Below are 21,245 nucleotides of genomic sequence, written 5' to 3'. Positions count from 1 at the left end.
GGTGGCACTGTTTGCATCATCTGCTTTGCATGAGTTGTTGTTATCTGAGTTCTCTGATTGGATGATTGCGAGGCTTGTCTTGTGTGTGTGTTGCCTTAGCACAAGATGCAGTCTCATTAAAACTTACCCTTTTGCTTGAAATCTTAGACACCGGTTGTAATGTTACACATCGGCATATTCATGGAAGTAAATAAAACCCTGATATAAATGCACAAAGCATTTTTAATGAATGAAAGTAAAAACGGCACAGAAATTGACACATTTGACAAAACTTACAAATGAGACAGGAAATGACTGAACGTGTCAGCTTATTGGTGCTGGGATTTGATCTCACATCACACTAGGGATGTGAAGGGGATCCTGGACAACTGGGCATAATGTCCACATATGGCTTGAGGACTAGAGACCAGCACTTTCCAGAAGGAGCAGCAAACAACATTGAGAGGAGGCAGAGTGACAACAAGGCCCTGCAAATAGCCAGGAGGAGGCGGAGACACAGCGAGATGCCCTGTGATGCCAGGAAAGGAAAGCTAAACAACAACCATCCTGATCAAGCCAGGAAGAACTGGAGCTTCCATAAAATCTTCTGTCTAGTCAAAATGTACTGGAGTATCACCGATGTCCTCCTTAAAGTGGAGCAACAATGACATCTTCATCTGGACAAAAAGAAAACCAGAAATGAGAAACAAGAACACCTAATGACACATAAACCAGAAATATACATACATCGTGACTTATGCAAAATGACACAGGTGACTGATAACAGACTGAATTAATTAAAACCAGTGAGAGAAAAGAATGAAGAAACCATTCCCTAATCAATAACAAAGACATGCTGAAAGCCAACTATAAGAGAGCAGACAGGATGTTTAGCAACATAAAAAAAGTGCTGACACTGCAGACTCTTCCCATAAATGTGAAACAAACATCTCACAAAAACCTCGCTGTATCATATTATTATAAAATCAATGCTTAAAATGTAAAAATCTGTTTATTATTATTTGTAGATTATGTAGTACCTCTACTTCTCAAGTCTCTGTGAATTAGCTGTTACTATAGAAACAATAATGTAGTAAGGTACATTATGATAAATGCGTTCATATAAACCTGTGATTTGTTGCTGGCAGTGCTGGCAGAACAACAGCTAGAGAAAATGAATACATACCTTCTGTCCAATCCGAATCAAGAATTCGACAGCGCTGTGATGAGATAAATTGTGACATAAGGCACAGCTCATGTAATGATATTGCGTTCTGCATAGCATATTCATGAATGTGTGTGTGTGCTTCTAGCAGAGAATCTAATAAACTTATTCCATTACACTAAATGAGCGTGCAGTGCTTTATGCATATGGCAGTAAACTTGAAGCTCTGGACACCAAACTGGAAAGCTAATTTTCTAAACCAGTAAGCCGTTGAAATTTTTACACCCAAAACATCTTGTTTCTAAGGACATTTTGTGTAGCAGAAGTTAGTCCAGGATTTTCCTGCAGAATTAGACTAGCATAAACTAAATATACAGAAATATAGCATAGATACAACTTTTCTGCCATTGCAGGTACAAAGCAACGAAATGCTGTTTAGCATCTACCAGAACTGCAAATAGTATAAATATTGCAAATGAACAAGTGCAAATAAATATGTAAATATACACAGATCAGGCATAACATTATGACCTAATGGCCTAATATTGTGTTGGTCCCCCTTTTTCTGCCAAAACAGCCTTGACCCATCGAGGCATGGACTCCACTAGATCCCTGAAGGTGTGCTGTGGTATCTGGTACCAATATATTAGCAGCAGATCCTTTAAGTTGCAATGTGGGGCCTCACTTGATGCCTAATATATCCCACCCACTAATAGGTGCCATGATGAGGAGATAATCAGTGTTATTCACTTCACCTGTCAGTCCTCATAATGTTATGCCTGACTGGTGTACGTAGATAAATAAATAAGGCTACGTCAGGTAGTATGTGCATAAAAAACTATATGCAAGTTGTGTTTACAGCACATAATGTGTAAAGAAAAATATAATTTTAAATCTGTGCAATATGTGTGCATTATGTACATTATTATGTACTTTGTAAATTATTATATAAGCTTGTTTTGTGCAGCGGTCATTGTATAACAATGTTTATAAAAGGTCAAAGGCGTTTCCTTCATATTTAACTGCACAAATGTCAAGTGAATGTGTCCCTTAGTCTATTTTATCATGTTTCATATTTGATTACCAGTATTAACCAACAAAGACAGTGTTTTCTGCTGTAACACTGTACAGATACCATGGTGGTTTTAGGTAGTATGTTTCCTTACTTACCTTTTTAATTAATTCCGAGCTACACTATATTGCCAAAAGTATTCGCTCACCCATCCAAATAATCAGAATCAGGTGTTCCAATCACTTCCATGGCCACAGGTGTATAAAATCAAGCACCTAGGCATGCAGACTGTTTTTACAAACATTTGTGAAAGAATGGGTCGCTCTCAGGAGCTCAGTGAATTCCAGCGTGGAACTGTGATAGGATGCCACCTGTGCAACAAATCCAGTCGTGAAATTTCCTCGCTCCTAAATATTCCACAGTCAACTGTCAGCTGTATTATAAGAACGTGGAAGTGTTTGGGAACGACAGCAACTCAGCCACGAAGTGGTAGGCCACGTAAACTGACGGAGCGGGGTCAGCGGATGCTGAGGCGCATAGTGCGAAGAGGTCGCCAACTTTCTGCAGAGTCAATCGCTACAGACCTCCAAACTTCATGTGGCCTTCAGATTAGCTCAAGAACAGTGCGCAGAGAGCTTCATGGAATGGGTTTCCATGGCCGAGCAGCTGCATCCAAGCCATACATCACCAAGTGCAATGCAAAGCGTCGGATGCAGTGGTGTAAAGCACGCCGCCACTGGACTCTAGAGCAGTGGAGACGCGTTCTCTGGAGTGACGAATCGCGCTTCTCCATCTGGCAATCTGATGGACGAGTCTGGGTTTGGCGGTTGCCAGGAGAACGGTACTTGTCTGACTGCATTGTTCCAAGTGTAAAGTTTGGTGGAGGGGGGATTATGGTGTGGGGTTGTTTTTCAGGAGCTGGGCTTGGCCCCTTAGTTCCAGTGAAAGGAACTCTGAATGCTTCAGCATACCAAGACATTTTGGACAATTCCATGCTCCCAACTTTGTGGGAACAGTTTGGAGCTGGCCCCTTCCTCTTCCAACATGACTGTGCACCAGTGACCAAATCAAGGTCCATAAAGACATGGATGACAGAGTCTGGTGTGGATGAACTTGACTGGCCTGCACAGAGTCCTGACCTCAACCCGATAGAACACCTTTGGGATGAATTAGAGCGGAGACTGAGAGCCAGGCCTTCTCGTCCAACATCAGTGTGTGACCTCACAAATGCGCTTCTGTAAGAATGGTCAAAAATTCCCATAAACACACTCCTAAACCTTGTGGACAGCCTTCCCAGAAGAGTTGAAGCTGTTATAGCTGCAAAGGGTGGATCGACGTCATATTGAACCCTATGGATTAGGAATGGAATGTCACTTAAGTTCATATGCGAGTCAAGGCAGGTGAGCGAATACTTTTGGCAATATAGTGTATGTCATGAATTTGGGCTGTGGTTATAATAAAAGAAATGAGAATTAACAGGTTAAAACATATCAGAATAAATATGTTTCTGTGACTAAGTGTAATTTTACTGTAATTGAAAGTGTTTAACCCCGTTAGTGTTAAATCCTTAAATTAGCACTAGTACAATCAGAAGTCATATCATGAGTCATTTTGTGAGCAATTAAAGTGTCATGTCATTTCAATATACTGTAAATACACACAGAGTTTGTTAGATAACATGGAAACAAATGGCATCATGAGGAGCTAGCAACACAAGTTCGGGACAAAATTCTGAAAGAATTTTTATGAGGGTTTGTTATTTAAAAAAAAAAAGTCTACCACAGCACACCTTTAAATCCATTATAAAAATATGTGTAGAATTTGACACATCTGCAACTCAAGAGACTATCCACTAAAAATGACCGGGTAAAGAGAGGATTAGTCAGAAAATGTTCATATGTTAATAATTTATAGTACTGAATGCAGTATCTCCCACCCTGCCACTTTATGACTGCATACATTGTCTATTCTCTTTATGTTTGTCTATATGCAGTGTTTCTGAGTAGGAGTGTACAACTGGAGCACAAGAATTTCTTTGTATATAGTTGCTTAAACCACTCTTTATGCCAAGAGTTCAAGGGGGTGAATACTTATGTAAGACACTGTATATAGATACATTCGATCTGCAGACAGAGGGAATAGGATGGAGGTGGCTCATCTCCAGCCTCTCCATCAGGCTGCCAGTACTCAAGATTGAGAGGTTCTAGTTGGCAGAGCTGCAGTAATCACAGCTTTATTAGCTACAATCATCTGAGGCTCCTCACATGCCATTCCAACTGGAAGAGGACAAGCGCTGAATTCCATCAGTCCTCCAGAAACATGAACGTCTGTGGAACAGCGGGGAACCCAACACACACCCACTCTGAGCACTTCCTATTGTGCATGCTGGTATAGGACTGATGGGTAGGGAGGAGACCTGGGATAAGGTTGTGCCAGAAACGAGGCAGAGGACTGGTCCTGGAGTATAACAGAGCAGGGTGTGTGAGGATGTGGAAAATAATCAACAACAGGATATCAAAGCTAGCTATTTTTTATATTTATAACATCCTGAAGTTATTTTTCCTCTTTTCCAAGCACATTTTTTTAACATATTAATGCATGTCATTATATTTTTAATAGACTAAAAAACATGCAATCCTAGAGCAGTACCACAAAAATGTCTATTGCAATTAGTGTTAAAAAATCCCTAATATACAGTAACTTTAAAATCTACTGAAAAGTCACTCAGTTATAGATTTTGATTTTGAAACACAGATCATGAGTCAGATCAACTCCCACTTCCACAGAGAACTCCGTGTCCCAGAGCAACACTCAGCCATGGACTACACATCCCAGCACCTACAGACTGTCAATTTCTCATTCAGCTGACTTCAAACACATACACACAATCACCTCACACAGCCTTTATCCAGAGAGAGCTTATTTTATACATCTTCTATTATTTAACTGAGCAGTTGAGTGTTAAGGGCCTTGCTCAGGGACCCAGGAGAAGCTGCTTTGCAGTAATGGGATTTGAACACATCCAGTTCCACACTCATTGTATTGTACCTGTTATTATAAAGTCGTTCTTTGTGTTTTGCTTATCTGGTTTTGATTTTTAGTTTGTGTCTGTTATTTGCTCTTGTGTTTTGTCCTGTTACAGTGCATTGCACATCACCTGAACTTTTGCCTGTTTGTGGATTATGACCTTGCCTTGTGATTTGGATTAGTTTGCCTGTCCATGCTTCAAAATAAACTCTCACTGCATTTGAATCGGCTTCTGTATACCTTCTGTGACATCATGATACCAATCACAACCTTGTCCATGTCCTTGTCCATCATAAATTAAATATGGCCTAAAATTCTACAAGAAAACATATATTGGTTGATTTGGAAATGACAGACTGAAAAGTTTTGGCACTGATGTGCCCTCTAGCACTTTTAATCCACCAGATGTACATAAGGTGTTTGTGCAATGCCACACATGCCCGCATAGTTTCACACCAAATAACGTCACATATAAACTATGTTTAACCCTTCGGTGCCCAGTTTCCTCAAAAGCAGTATAACCTAACTTGTTGATAAAGAGTTCAATGTGACTAATTTTAACATTTAATAGAGATCTTTGTGCTGCAGTGCATTTTGGGAAAGACACATCATATAATCCACATCTTAGTATTTAAAATAGCAGAGCCATGTTGAGCAAAACACAATAATTAAGTTGCTTCATAGCTGTTTTGATGCCGCAAAAGTCAGCCAACATACAATTTCATTGAGTTGTCGACAAAAACCTCAAATTTGGAGCAATTCGGATAAAAACGGCTTCATTAGACAGTGGCAGAAATGCTTCAATTTCATGCAGATAGTTGAAAGCTGCCACACTGGGGTGCTTATTCAGGCTTTGTTTGTTATTTCCTCTTTGAAGAGATCTGTCATGATTGTCGGCGCAATTATGAGGCCTGTGATTGGAGGAGTGATTGCAGGGCGAGGGATTGTGAAGGAGGACTCCCGCTGATGATGTGTAATTACGTACACATTACACTCAGACGACAGAAATCAGCCTATTGGTCACTTTATCTCTTCATTCATTCTCCCAGATCCACTTGTGTCTCTTGTATTAATATTTAATGCTATTATTTAAATTTTTGCATTTGCCTATGTGTAAAAATAACGCTGTTGCATTAAGTGACAGCATTCTCTGATTGAAATGATTACCAGTAATTACACCACAGCGTTGTTACCTTCCACAGAACGTGTTCGTTAATTTAAGTTCCGACAGTTTGGGCAATAATTCATATTGCAGGGTTATTTTAACCTAATACATCATCAGTTTCATCAATTCTATATGTCACTTCACTTATGACTCTCAGCATGGTCCAACCCTAATAAAAAGGGGATTAAATCATGTTATTTAATGAAGAAACAATTATACTCATTGATATGGTGAAGCTTTCTGTATGCAGATATTCATTTAAAGTTTATCGAAGTCTCCAGTGTGTGGATGTCGTTATTACACTGTTATTAGAAAATAATCCAACTAGGTAAACAAGCCAGAACAAAATGGGCAAGTGTAAGGATTTGAGCGAGTTTGACAAGAGCCAAATTGTGATGGCTAGATGACTGGATCGGAGACTCTCCAAAACTGCAGCTCTTCTGGGGTGTTCCCAGTCTGCAATGGTCAGTATCTATTAAAAGTGGTCGAAGGAAGACCATGACAGGTGAACCGATGACAGGGTCATGGGCGGCCAAGGCTCATTGAAGCACATGGGGAGCAAAGGCTGGCCCATGTGGGCTGATCCAACAGAAGAGCTACTGTTGCTCAAATTTCTGAAGAAGTTAATGCTGGTTCTGAAGGGTGTCAGAATACACAGTGCACCACAGTTTGTTGTGTATGGGGCTGCATAGCCGCAGACCAGTCAGGATTCCCATGTTGACCCCTGTGCACCGCTGAAAATGGCTACAAATGGGCACATGAGCATCAGAACTGGACCACAGAGCAATGGAAGAAGGTGGCCTGGTTTGATGAATCATGTTTTTTTTTTTAAATCATGTGGATGGCCGGGTGCGTTTACGTCACCAGGATGCACTCTGGGAAGCAGGCAAGCCAGCGTAGGCAGTATCATGCTTTGGGCAATTTTCTGCTTGGAGACCTTGGGTCCTGCCATCCATGTGGATGTTACTTTGACACATACCACCTACCTAAGCATTGTTACCTTACCATGTACACTCTTTCAAGGAAACAGTATTCCCTGATGGCTGTGGCCTCTTTCAGCAGGATAATGCACCATGCCACAAAGCAAAAAAGGTTCAGTAATGGCTGCACAATGAGTTCTCAACGAGTTCTCAATCCAATCAAGCATCTGTGGGAGGGTGCTGGACAAACAAGTCTGATCCATGGAGGCCCCACCGCGGAAATTACAAGACTTAAAGGATCTGCTGCTAACATCTTGGTGCCAGATTCCACAGCACACCTTCAGGGTTCTAGTAGAGTCCACGCCTCGACGATTATATGATAATACAGTGACAATGAATTGCTTGCTAGGTCTGAACAACATGACATGACAAGAAACATGGAAGAGTATCCCTGCATCATATAACACAATATCACAGATTATTGTTCTGCAACAGTATACCCAAGTACCACATCATGATGTGATGTGAGCGGGATGTGATAGAAGGTTGTAAGTTCAAATCCCAAGTTCACCAAGCTGCCACTACTGGGCCCTTGAGCAAAGCCCTTAACTCTTAATTGCTCAGTTGTATAAAATGCCAGAAATGTAAATGTAAAGTGTTTTACTTATTCCTCTTGCGCAGCGAAGAAAACTCAACAAACTGCAATCAGAAAGTTTTTAACAGTAATAAGGACTGAGGCAACTGCTGACTAGTGTGTGAAGGTCCAAGTTTAATAGAAGAATTAATGATGGATAGATATATAAATATCAGCCCCTGCTTTTAATTACCCCATTCACTGCAGCCAATATTATAGTTCTCATCTCCTAGGATTTCTCCGCCTCTATTGTCTCAGATAGGGACTGGAACCGAGGCAGGCCTGCTCATGCTGATGGTACATATTTCTGTGTCGTTCAGCAATAGCAAGCAATTCATCAACGTCACTGCATTATTACAGCCATTATTCTGATGTGCTGGAGTCTTTCTGACAAGCGCCAAACTGTTTATCTTTACTGCAGGCCTCTTATTTGACCGACCTGCCATACTCAATATATTTATAACTTTCAGTTGTGTCTGAAAAACTGCCATTTTTGAAGTTGTTACAGGACTGACATAGTGTAATCATCCACACAGGTCAGAAATCACTTTAGAAAAACATTGAGACATTGTTTTTCGAAAATAACATTACAACAGGTGTTATACAATGTATGCCAGCTCATAGTGTATCATCGGGTGTGAGAAATTAACTGAATTTCTACACTAATTTGGATTTGTAGTTTTAGTACATGAAGTGCATAAAAGTGTACATTTTGCAGTAAGCTGAGCGCTACATTTCCTGAAGTTGCACAGGAGATATTAAATTGTTGCTTGCTTGTGTCAATGTACAATTTTTATTGTGTTTTAAATTAGAAAATACCTGCTACAATAAAATATTTTTTAAACACTATTTGGTGTTAGTTGTTTGGTGTCTCTGTTGAGCATCTTCAATTTTTTTCTTGGAGCACAGTCAAAAATGTTCTTTTATTCATCAAGTTTTTATTACGTGTTAGCTATAGAAAATAACTGAACACTTTTAGGCTAATACACTTTTTGTTAAATTTGGATAGCTGGTCTAGCTACACCATCTCACAAAACAGAGGTAGGAGATAGGATGCAAGTGCAGGGTGAGTTTAATACAAAAACAAGGTGCAAGTAACAGTAATGTAACACAGGGAAAGTGAGTATGACAGGGGCACACAAAAATACATCCCAGAAATAGGAACATCTAAAAAAACAGAAACATTTCTGGCATTTGGCTTATCCAGAGTGATTTACAATTTATCTCATTTTGTACGACTGAGCAACTGAGGGTTAAGAGCCTTGCTCAAGGGCAGGTTGATGGACCTGGGATGGAACTCACAACCTTCCAATCATTAGTCCAGCACCTTTAACACTAAGCTACCACATCCAAACATGCAAAAGAAAAGGAACACACAAACCATGATCCAAGACAGATCAAAATCAGGAAAAGTTCAGTAAGGGACAAAACAGCTACATTCAAGAGCAAATGAGAACCTAGAACAAGGAAACAGTCAAAATCCAAAGCAGTCTGCATCTACCTTGCAAAGAGGCACTGAAACAACAGGCTTAATAGGAGAAGAACCAAAAACACTAAAGGGGAACGTCAGAGCTTAAAGTCCAGTGATTGAGAACATGGCAGAATTTGAAGAAGTTGTGAGCTGTGACACAATGCAAAGATATCTTAGCAAGTGACAGTTAGAACATATGCAAATTTATTAGAATTACTAATAATTTAATTTACAAATTATTTCGCTAATTTATTGCATTTCTAGCAATTTTTGTAATTTAAAGTTGTTTCACTGTATTTTATGTAGCCTACATATTCTGTTTGTGTCAGAAAAACTTGTTAAAAATTGTCACAGGCTTGTCAGAGTGTAATATCCACACAGGTCAGAAAACCATTCAGACAGCATTCTACAAATAACAATAAGAGGAAACACACACACACACACACACCATTTCCTATTTTTTGTTGAATTGCTGGATCGTTGGTGGTCCTGTGCTGTTGAATGGCAGAAAGGTGTTTTTGCATTTTATTGGATGTTCAGGGTAAGGTATTGCATTCATGTCTCTGCTTGAGGACAAAGAATATGGTGGGGGAAAAAAAAGAACAATCAGCTAGTGTCATAACTTTGCAAAAGCAACTATTTGCTTTCCACTTAAGCAAAATCGCTTTTTTTCCAGATTGTTTTGTGCAAAAACTGCATCCAAAAACAAGTCTGTTTTCCTCTGAATTGCTCCTGTTGTCTGCACAGCATGTAGTCTTAGTAAAAAAAAGTTTGTGTTCTCACTTAGTATAACAAAACAGGATGATTACAAGGGAAAATGCGATGTTTAGGAGCTTGGTCGATACAAACAGATCAATAATCGTGTGCTGGATTTTAATTTTGATGTGTAGGCAGTCAATAGCAAACATTAAAAGTTTGAGATGGATCAAGTCTGTTACTTTTATCTGTATTTAGCTTGTATAACATTTTAATATTAATATTTGAAAACGATCTTGATCATTAGCCCTTTTGGTTCATTTGTTTGTTCACTAATAACCCTGATTTTGTGGGTGTGACCAATCTAGGTTTTAGGTGGAGCCAAAATGACAAAAGATAATTTTGTAACACAATTGAAATAACGGAGGAAAAAAATAATATCAAAACAAGCCATGACAAGTTTTATATAAATTTTTTGCAGCAAACTCTGACAAATACAACACAGCAGACCAAAGCACAGATTATGTCCAAGAAACGTCCATTCGCTTTGATTTATAGCAGATTATTATTATTATTATTTTTTAATTTTTGCTAGAGAATGCTATTTGATGCTCTGCACACAGGATACAGATATCTGATACATTTTGGACACTTTTCTGACCACAATCTTCAGAATCTCCCATGTGCTGGTTTTCAATGGAAAAATAAACACACTTGTGCTAAACAAGAAAAATAATAAAAGAAACAAACCAAAAGAAATAACAGGACACCAAAATTTTGTTTACAAATGAAGTAAGTAGAATGTTTGTGTAGTGAGATTTTCTGAAAATTATTAACAATAAATAAATAAATAAATATATATATATATATATTTTTTAAATTGTGAATAAATTTTAAGTTGAATATGGGCAAATTTATTCTGTTTATTCTTAATGTAATTTCTATTAAAGCTTAAATACATCTCATTTTATCGCCATAAAATAAAATCCAGAGGCCTATAGATGTCACAACACACACGGAGACAGAGAGCAGGTCCAACACGGCTTTTATAACCAAGGCAGGGGGAAAAAAGGCAATACGACGAACGGAAATATCCAACTTGAAAATACTAGAGCAGTAACTCGGTACTCTCACTTTAACAGTCTTAAGACTAGCCGCTGGGCTCTGTAGGTGAGGGCTTTAAGTACCCCCCCCCACGGGCGTGACAGTACCCCCCCACGGGCGTCTCCAGACGTCTGAGAGCGACGACGAGGGCGGCCACAGCATCTGGGAGCGGGTCGGTCTGGGTGGTTCTGATGGAAGTCGGCGAGCAGTGCCGGATCGAGGATGTCATCCCGGTCCACCCATGATCTTTCCTCGGGACCATACCCCTCCCAGTCGACCAGATATTGCAGACGGCCGCGTCGTCGTCTGGAGTTCATTATCTCTCAGACCTGGTAGACCGTGTTGTCTGCGTCAATCTGGGGCGGTGATGAGATCTCGGACTCTGTAGGAGGAGGGAGAACAGGGTTAGTGTATGGTTTTAGAAGAGACACATGGAAGGTGGGTGAGATTCGGTAGTGCGCAGGTAGGATGAGTTCGTAAGACACATCATTTATGCGCCTACGGATGTTGAAGAGACCGATATAGCGGGGGCTGAGCTTTCTACAAGGGAGTTTGAGGCGGATGTCCCGGGTGGAAAGCCATACTCGGTCACCTGGATGGTAGCACAGTGCTTCTTTGCTGGACATGTGCCAATCCCCAAACCCTCTCACTCTCTCGGAACCAGTGATCGACTGAAGGTCTCTCAGCAGGTTCGCCAGACCATGGGAACAGAGGTGGCTGATAGCAGAGTATGCACTGAAAAGGGGTGAGTCCGGTGGTTTCTTCGCGGAGTGAGTTTTGTGCATACTCGGCCCAGGGCAGGTATTGGCTCCAATCATGCTGGCGTTCATGGCAGTATGCTTGGAGGTAGCGCCCAATTTCCTGGATTTTCCATTCCGTTTGGCCGTTAGATTGAGGGTGGTAACCAGAGGATAAGCTTATGGATGTACCCAGTTGTCCTAAGAAACCCCTCCATACCCTGGAGATGAACCTCTATCTGACACAATATCTTCAGGAATGCTGAAGTGTCTGAACACTTGGTGGAAGAGGGCTTTAGCTGTCTCCAGGGCAGTGGGTAGGCCCTTGAGGGGTATGAGTTTACAAGCTTTAGAAAATCGGTCTACCACGACGAGGATGGTGGTAAAGCCTTCTGACGCGGGCAGGTCAGTGATGATCTGTGATCAGTGATCACAGTGATCAGTGATTTGTGTTCTTACAACCGGGACGATAGGAGACTGTGAATCGAAACCTCGTGAAGAACAGCGCCCAGCACGCTTGTCGTGGGTTTAAGCATTTGGCTTCTTTGAGGTATTGTAGATTTTTGTGATCAGTGATGACTTCAAAGGGATGGACAGCCCCCTTCAGCCAGTGCCGCCATTCCTCCAGTGCCAACTTGATTGCTAACAGCTCACGGTTTCCGATGTCATAGTTACGCTCCGCCGGGGTTAGTTTCCTTGAAAAGAAGGCGCGTGGATGGAGTGCCAGGGGCTTACCTCCTCGTTGTGACAGCACCGCTCCTACTCCTAGCGCAGAGGCATCTACCTCGACCACAAAAGGCTGGCTAGGATCAGGATGCAATAATGTAGGAGCGGAACAAAAGGCGGCTTTTAGCTGCTGGAAGGCTTCGACCGCTAATTTTGACCAGGTGAGTGTCTTAGGCTGTCCACATAATAATGAAGTGAGGGGAGCAGTGATTTGGCTGTAGTTGTGGATGAAGCGGCGGTAGAAATTTGCAAACCCCAGAAACCATTGCAGCTCCTTGACTGTCTCTGGCTGCGGCCAGTTCATCACTGTGTCTATTTTAGCCTGGTCCATCTTAATACCCGCAGCGGAGATGATGTAACCCAGAAACTGCACGACAGTTTGGTGGAACTCGCACTTTTCAAGTTTGAGGAAAAGGTGGTGACGGCGGAGGCGGTCGAGTACCTGACGGACATGGTGGATGTGCTCCGACCGGTTGGAAGAGTAGATTAAGATGTCATCAATGTATACGATGACGAATCGGTGGAGCATATCACGGAAGATTTCATTCATGAAGTTCTGGAATACTGCTGGAGCATTTGTGAGCCCTTATGGCATGACCCGGTACTCATAGTGCCCAGAAGGTGTGATGAATGCCGTCTTCCACTCATCTCCCTGATGAATGCGGATGAGGTTATATGTGCTTCTCAGGTCCAGCTTGGTGAAGATACGAGCTCCACATAACTCCTCGAGAGCAGCTGGTACTAGCGGCAAGGGGTAGGTGAATTTCACCGTTTGGGCATTAAGATTCCGGTAATCGATACACGGTTGAAGCCCGCCATCCTTTTTTGCCACAAAGAAGAAGCTGGATGCCGCCGGGGAGGTCGAAGGGCGTATGAACGCCTTGTGCTCCGGGACAGACAGGGGATAGATGCGCCCTTTGGGCATCTTAGCGTTGGGCAGAAGGTCCACAGCACAATTTGCTAAACACCTCCGTGTAATCCTGATACTCTCCTGGGAGGTCCACCTCACGGCCAGTAGGGGGCTCTCGATGTTCGTCGACTCCAGGAGAACAGATCTAGGTGGAGGGCACGGGAGTGCGCGTAGGCAAGAGCTGAGGCAATGATCGCTCCACTGTTCAATGCATCCTGTGCTCCACCGAATCGTGGGTTGATGTTGCGCCAGCCATGGACGTCCTAGGACAACGTCCACCCTGGCCTCCTCCAACACCAACAGTGAGAGCACCTCCTCATGCATACAGCCGATGAGCAGCGTCAATTCCGGCGTTTGCCACTGCACCAGTCCTCGACCCAGCGGTTTTCCTTGGATGGTTGTGATACGATACGGTTGCGCGTTGGGTTCCTTTATCGTGGGATATGGCATGCAGAGAGGATGTGGGTGGAGATAAAGTTCCCAGACGCGCCTGAGTCAAAGAGCACACTGACAGAATAGGAGTGAGAGTCAAACATTAATGTGGCATCATGATACCGAGGATTAGAGAGTACTGAGCTGAGGTGGATAGTACTCACCGCTGGGTGTACAGGACGGATGGGACAGGTAGGGATGGAATGACCAGATTCTCCGCAGTAGAGGCAGAGCCCATGCTGAAGCCGGCGCTGCCGTTCGTCTGCAGATAGATGGTACTCGTCCGTTTGCATAGGCTCTGGTGCAGAGAACTCCTCGCGGGGTGAAGCCTCGGAACGGTTGTTCCCTCCACCCGGAACCGCGACGAGATGTTGGGCCACTGTCTGAGCCTTCAACAGGAAGGCCTCCAGGCTGCTGGAGTCTTCATATATGGCCATCTGCCGTCGGATCTCGGGCTGTAACCCCCGCCGGTACGCCGCGAATAGCGCCGTCTCATTCCATCCGCTAGATGCCGCCAGCGTGCGGAAGCGCAGCGTATACTCGCGGACAGTGTTTCTACCTTGCCGCAGAGTGAACAGCTCATCATGTGTCGAGAGGGTGGAAGCGCCCACACCAAAAACCACCTTGAAGTGGGCCAGAAAGTTCGTTAATGACACGAACACTGGGCTCTCCAATGTCCACAATGCCTCTGCCCAGCGTCGGGCCTCACCAGACAACAGCGACAGGATAAAGGCTATTTTAGCATGGTCATCGGGGAACAGCTGAGGAGCAACCTCAAAATAGAGCTGGCATTGCATAATGAAACCGGCACATTCGGCCGCGCCGCCCGAGAATAATGCTGGTTTGGCTACCGGACAGGTCGGTGGTGTCGCCACGGACAGTACCGCTTGCTGTAGTGAGGCTGCCAGAGCAGTGATAGGGTCCGGTGGAGAAGGCAGTTCGGCTGTCGGCTGTTGTGGAACCAGGGCGGCAGACGGGTCTGTTTGCAGCTGAGCTGCTGTAGGGGGTGTGCCGACGTGCTGACCTTCCATCTTCCTGGTAAGATCTCGTAGTTTGCTGTTTGTAGGGCTAGTATTCTGTCACAACACACACGGAGACAGAGAGCAGGTCCAACACGGCTTTTAATAACCAAGGCAGGGGGAAAAAGGCAATACGACGAATGGAAATATCCCACTTGAAAATACTACAGCAGTAACTTAGTACTCTCACTTTAACAGTCTTAATACTAGCTGCTGGGCTCTGTAGGTGAGGGCTTTAAGTAGGTGCCGTGTGATTGGGTGCAGGTGGTGCGATTAAAAGTCCAGTGATTGGGAGCGCGGGGGTGCGGCTGAGGTGTTTGTGCCTGTGACAATAGAATGACCATTGCAATGCAGAAATGACTAAAACAATCTAGAAATAGGCGTATAACTTGTAGCTGATATCCTAAAGAAAATGTTACATTTTCCTATTTAACATCTTATGTGCGTAATTTTTTTCGCTTGGAAAAACTATGTACTTGTGAATTCTATTACTTAAAATAATTTTTAGGAACATTACTTAGACTTCAGTTGATTTAAACTGGCTTATTGTAAATACGAGTTTCCCACTCGAAAGTTGCATATGTACATTTATGAATGTAAGTAATATATATGATACCTGGGTTTCAGAGAAAGGTAGTCTAAAGCTTTCAACATGGTGGAGGAGAGAAGAGTTTCTGTACTGAATATTAGGTTTTCTTCATTTTTCAAAATGCGGTTAATTGTTAGTCGTTTTTCTCATATTTGTTAATGTATAGCAGAAACCATTCAATGCTTGTTGTGCATTTTTACACCATAAAATAGCTTGCATTTAACCTAAATTATTGTCAGCAATCTAGATAACTGAGTGATATGTATCATAAAAGTAAAAAAAGAAATATTTATGAAGGAACTTTGTCACATACTCGTGATTTCCACTTTAGAAGTGCTGCATTCATTGAAATTTGAAAAGTAGCTCATCAGATATGAAAGCACTAATCCAAGATTAGTAGCAGATAACCCACGTGGAACTGTGGGTTATTTTATGTGATAAATTAGGAGAATTACAAGCTGTACTGCCATTATTAATGCTCAGCTGTTATGTCTTTATCTGAACCGTACTGGTCCTGCGACTACACATGCTGAAGACACGCAATGCTCTACGCCCCTCTGTCCCTTTAGCGCTGAAGAATGTTCTCGATCCTTTGGAGTCGGTCCATGTCCTGTCAAAAGTGAATGTCACAGCAGAGGGATGCTGTGTTTTATGGGTACCTGGGATGAGAACAGCGTGGGGGAGGAGAATGAAAGGGGGATAAAACACCACATTAATCCACTAAAAGCCTTTTAGTGATATTGCCTTCCAACTGTGATCTGGTCCACTTTGAGTCTGCGTCGCCTCCCATCATGTAATACTGGATGAAATTTAATTTAGTGCAAGAGCTTTTCATTTTGTGAATGAATCAACCCCCCTCACCCCTACCCTACCCCAAACACACACCACCTCCCTTCTATTTACAAAGCTGACTATGGCATCCCCGCTTCTCCTGCTGCGGTCTTTAAGCAAACTTTATTTGAGTGCATGATGACTAGCTGGACTCGAGCACAAACGCCCACAATTGCTCAAAATCCCAGCTATAGCTTTTCTTTACAAGTTCTGTGCTGACTCATTTCGGAAATGCAGTGGCAGTCCCTTTTGCGAGAAGTCAGAGGAACAGCGTCTTACTCCAGTCACTGATTCATAGCAGAATGAATTCACTGGCACATTATTCATGTCTTTTATGCAGATTGCGAGTCCGGTAATAAGGAGGTCAGGAGGAAATGCATTTCTTTAATGGGTTTTTATTTTTGCATGCTCTTACCATTTAGTAATGACTTGGATTATTCAGTATAACAAGAAAGGTAGTCTTTGTTGAGCCAGTAACTTTTTTTCTTTTGAAAAATGTTTTTTTTTTTTTTTTTGCTTTTTTGCATTGTTGACTAAATTATTTGACCAGTTCCCCAGACAAACTGTCTGGTAGGAATGCATCGATACCAATACTAGGGCTTTTAGGATTTCAGTCATGGACTCAGGTTCTGTCTTGAGGCGTTTTTGTATGGACTTGAACATGTATCGGATTCATTGGCATTTGTATTTTTCTCAGGTTTGAATATTGCTCTCACTAAGAATTTAATTATTTAATAATTTAATATGTAATTTCTTCTTCTAGGAAACAGCCTTATCATTGGTGCAAAGATGAATAACGAAAATATCCAGTTAAAGTAAAAGTTTCTTCCTTTGTAGATGGACTTGATCTATACTTGGCCTTGAACCTCTTAGGATTAGGCTTGATGTTGTCTGGTCCTGGACATGGACTTACATCTGGTACCACATTATAGTATGATCCTAGTGCACTCTGTCCTCTATATGTACTGATGAAACAGTGAACTGGAAATATCTCACGATTAATGATAAGAGCAAAGCAGAATCTGAAAAAAAAATTAAGAGGAATAAATACATCATTTTCTTACAGTAAGATCTAAACTAATAAATAATCTTAAACATAAAACTCAGTGGCACAGACTAGCGGCACAGCAACAAACACTAGCTAGGTGTAAAATAAATGTCTAGGTGAGTGAAAACAACAATGCTGTGATATAAAATGTTTTATTACATTTCGTCTATGCATTTAATCCATACTTCTAATCCATTTACTCTGGGTCTGACATGTTTTTTTCTGTTTTTATGCCTCTGCCCACTTGCTACGCCAATTTAAAGTCCGATTTTCAGCCCTACCGTGTGCTGTCACCATGTTTCCTCAGCGGAGTCTGTAAATGACACTCCAGGTCATTAGGAAGCCTGTAGCTCTGTTTACTGACATGGGACTTCGGGTGGCCGCGTGAACCATGGCCTACACACACATTACAGTGGCTACAGATAGCTATTAAAACTTATTTCCTCAAGTTTGTCAGCAAACTTTCCAACCTTTTTTTTTTTTAAATGAATGCCATTTTCCCCACAGTGCTTATTATTCGGAAATATAAGATGTTGAGAGTTCATCTCAACAAGCAGCACATGTTTCTGAGCTGATCCGGTACATGAACATTTATTGTAAAGTCTTTGAATGTCATTAGGCAGTATCTAGAATTTACTTTTGCAATGTGAAGTCCAATGTGAAGCTTCTCATGTCCATGTTCTCACATCTGTCCACAAGAAGGAATCATTGTGTGTGTAATAGACATCATATCATAGGGAGATGGGAAAGTCCACCAGCTGAATTAAAGAGAAAAGAAAGGATGGGTGATTCAGATGCTAGAGAGAGGGATTGTATCAAGAAGAGAATACTTTTTGTGTCCTCTCTTGTACTCACTGCTGAGTGTCAGAACTCTGAGGAACTTTGGTTCTCAACTGCGACTCATAGAAAATTCATAACATGTCATGAATCACTCCTATTACTGTCATATGAATAACATTATAAGATAACCTATAAGAACTAATGCTCAGTTGGACCTACTGGAGTTTCACTTCTCTGTTTTCATTGCCATGTACTATCAAAAAAATCAAGCAAATCTAGAAAGAGAGTGTGTAATCGTCTAGTGTTAGCAAGCTACCAATGTAGTTGAAACCATTTTAAGCACACTGTAAATGAAGGTGATGTGAATCTGGTGTGATTGTTAAGAGTGCATGCTCTGCTGTTTATAGCTACTGTAATGTGATTTTATACGCATATATGTGTGTAATTATATATACATATCAATATAGATCTATAATAAATTGTTTTAAGATGGTGAACTTTCCCTTCTCTTTAGGGCAGGTATGACTACTACACAATGATACCTTCTCCTTTATTCTTTTTGTGGGCAGATGTTAGAACACAGACACAAGAGGTTTGTGGTGATATGATTTTGGCAGAACTGGCAGACTGAAAATGGGCAAAAAAAAATAAATCATATGTCAGGGTTCTGCAAGTGTGATATGAATTTTTCAGCCATATTAATTTGCATTGATTTGTCTGTGAAAGGACTTCCAGGTCCAGCAAATCACCTTTAGGCTGATCATTTAAACAATTTGCATTGACCCAACAATGTATTCTGGATTTTTAGGTTGAAAACACCCCAAAGTGATTAGACCATGTCAGTAAATCAGCTTGCACAGCTGAGCACAGTGAGTTTGTTTGTGGGTACAGTACACACACAAACCTTTTGTAAATCAGGGCCCTTGTGGAGTCATTTACTGTAGTGTGGGAGCACTGAGTGGGAAGTGCGTGATCTAAAAGGCTTTAAAACATTTGTAAAATATTTGGCTCTGCAAGCGTCTATAAAGTATACTGAAGAAAGAATAATAATTATTATTAATAATTCTTTCTTTCTTTCTTTTTCTTCTTCTTCTTCTTCTTCTTCTTCTTCTTCTTATTATTATTATTAACATCATTTCTCTAGCAAAACCCTTGCTTCAACTTACCAAAACTGAATTTGCACTGTTCTAAAGATGGCATTTTGGAAAAAAAAAAATTAAAACAAATGTGTCACCAATAATAAGGTGAATTGGAATGGCTGTTTCCAGGGTTTGTTCTTTCTATGTTTTATGTAACACTACAATCATGTAGAATAAGTGAATATACAGAGAAGCTGACATTACATAAGCCATTAATCCCCACAGCTGCTATTTTTGTTTTACTTTCTTATTACTTCAAATGTATTCCCAGCGAAGACAGAATGCTGACAAAATGATATGAACCATAGCAACAGTCTTTTGAACAGTTTTTCTTTGCACATACATCATTCCATGATTCCTAGAAAACCTCTGTGAATCATCCTTCTCAGCCAGCGTAGACTGAAAAATTGGTTAAATGGAATCGGGCTTCAGAGAGGTGTGTGAGAGAGACAGTTATAAATGCTTCAGAAACTGTGTGACTTGCTAAAATTACAAATCAATAACGAAATCTAGTGTCATGGATGTGCAGGTATGTGTCTAGAAAAGTGAGTACTGGATTATTATTGAAACCTATAGTATACAAGTGAGAACTAAAACATGGTGGCTGTGGAAATAAGGAAAGTTCTGGAAACTTTAGTGGTTCGATCAAGTGTAATTATGGTTATCAACCTGAAGTTATTATTTTGCTTTTACAGTTGTTCTCTCTCTCTCTCTCCCTCCCTCCCTCTCTCTCTCTCTCTCTCAAGCTCCACATGCTACTCCTGAGATACCAGTGATCCAGACCTTTTCTGCTCTCTGGACCAACCTGATCCACCCCAATGCTATAATTCTGTTTGGAGTGTCATCACTTGGAAACAACTTGCTGCTGCTGAGTTTGATCCCATATAGACAGCCTAAAGAGACACTTAGAAACCCTAAAGATGGCTTTGGACTGCAATTGTTATGAACAATTTTGCTACTGTACAATGGCATAAGGCATGAAAAGTTTTGCACTCCATCAGAACAGTTGAGAATAAATTTCATAGTTACACAAATGCACTTTTGGACCATACAGTGCACCGTTATAGAAGGGATATTATTTATAGTCACACTATCCGGTGTCACCCAGATGAGGATGGGTTCCCTTTTGAATCTGGTTCCTCTCAAGATTTTTTCCGCATATTGTCTCTGAAACTTTTTCCTTTGCCATCTCTGCCTCTGGCTCGCTCATTAGGGATACATTTATCCATCCGGAGCATACATATTTCTGTAAAGCTGCTTTGTGACAATGTCCACTGTTAATTGCACAATGCAAATAAAACAAATTAAACTGAACAGAAAATTATTAAGAAAAGCATGATTGACCGTTACAAAGCCCTGACAATGAAGACTCCTTCCATATGAGTTACATAAATATCTCCAGATATGACAGAAAACTTCACCATGTCAAAATTTACATTTTTAATCAGATTTTAATACGTTGAAGTGGAGCCGTACGGCTTGTTGTTACCCTGTGTGAGTTGTGAGTCAATACTACTGTCAGAACTTCTGTTAGAGAAAATGAATCACCTTCAAACAAATGAGAATCGAGCATTCAACGCCGTTGTTGTATAAGTCTTATTGATTTTTTATTTTCTTCCCTGTTCCTGGCATTTTTCAAAAGAAAGTTCTGCCTGTCTTTTCAGGTAACCTTTACAGGCACGTTCCCCCCCCCCCCCCCAAAATGTTTATGTTCACAAAATTCTTTTACTGCATTACATACTGTTCCAGAGAAAGAGCAGAGCTCAGGGCCATGCCTAACAGTGAATTCAAGAACATCTTGCTGCGGTATGTAGTGAAGTCTGGGCTCATCTCTCTTTCACATGTGAAGGTCATTTTTAGT

Source organism: Hemibagrus wyckioides, linkage group LG10 (assembly GCF_019097595.1).
Source record: "Hemibagrus wyckioides isolate EC202008001 linkage group LG10, SWU_Hwy_1.0, whole genome shotgun sequence".
Lineage (NCBI taxonomy): Eukaryota > Metazoa > Chordata > Actinopteri > Siluriformes > Bagridae > Hemibagrus > Hemibagrus wyckioides.
The sequence above is the reverse complement of the archived record's forward strand: the minus strand, read 5'-3'. Positions refer to the sequence as shown.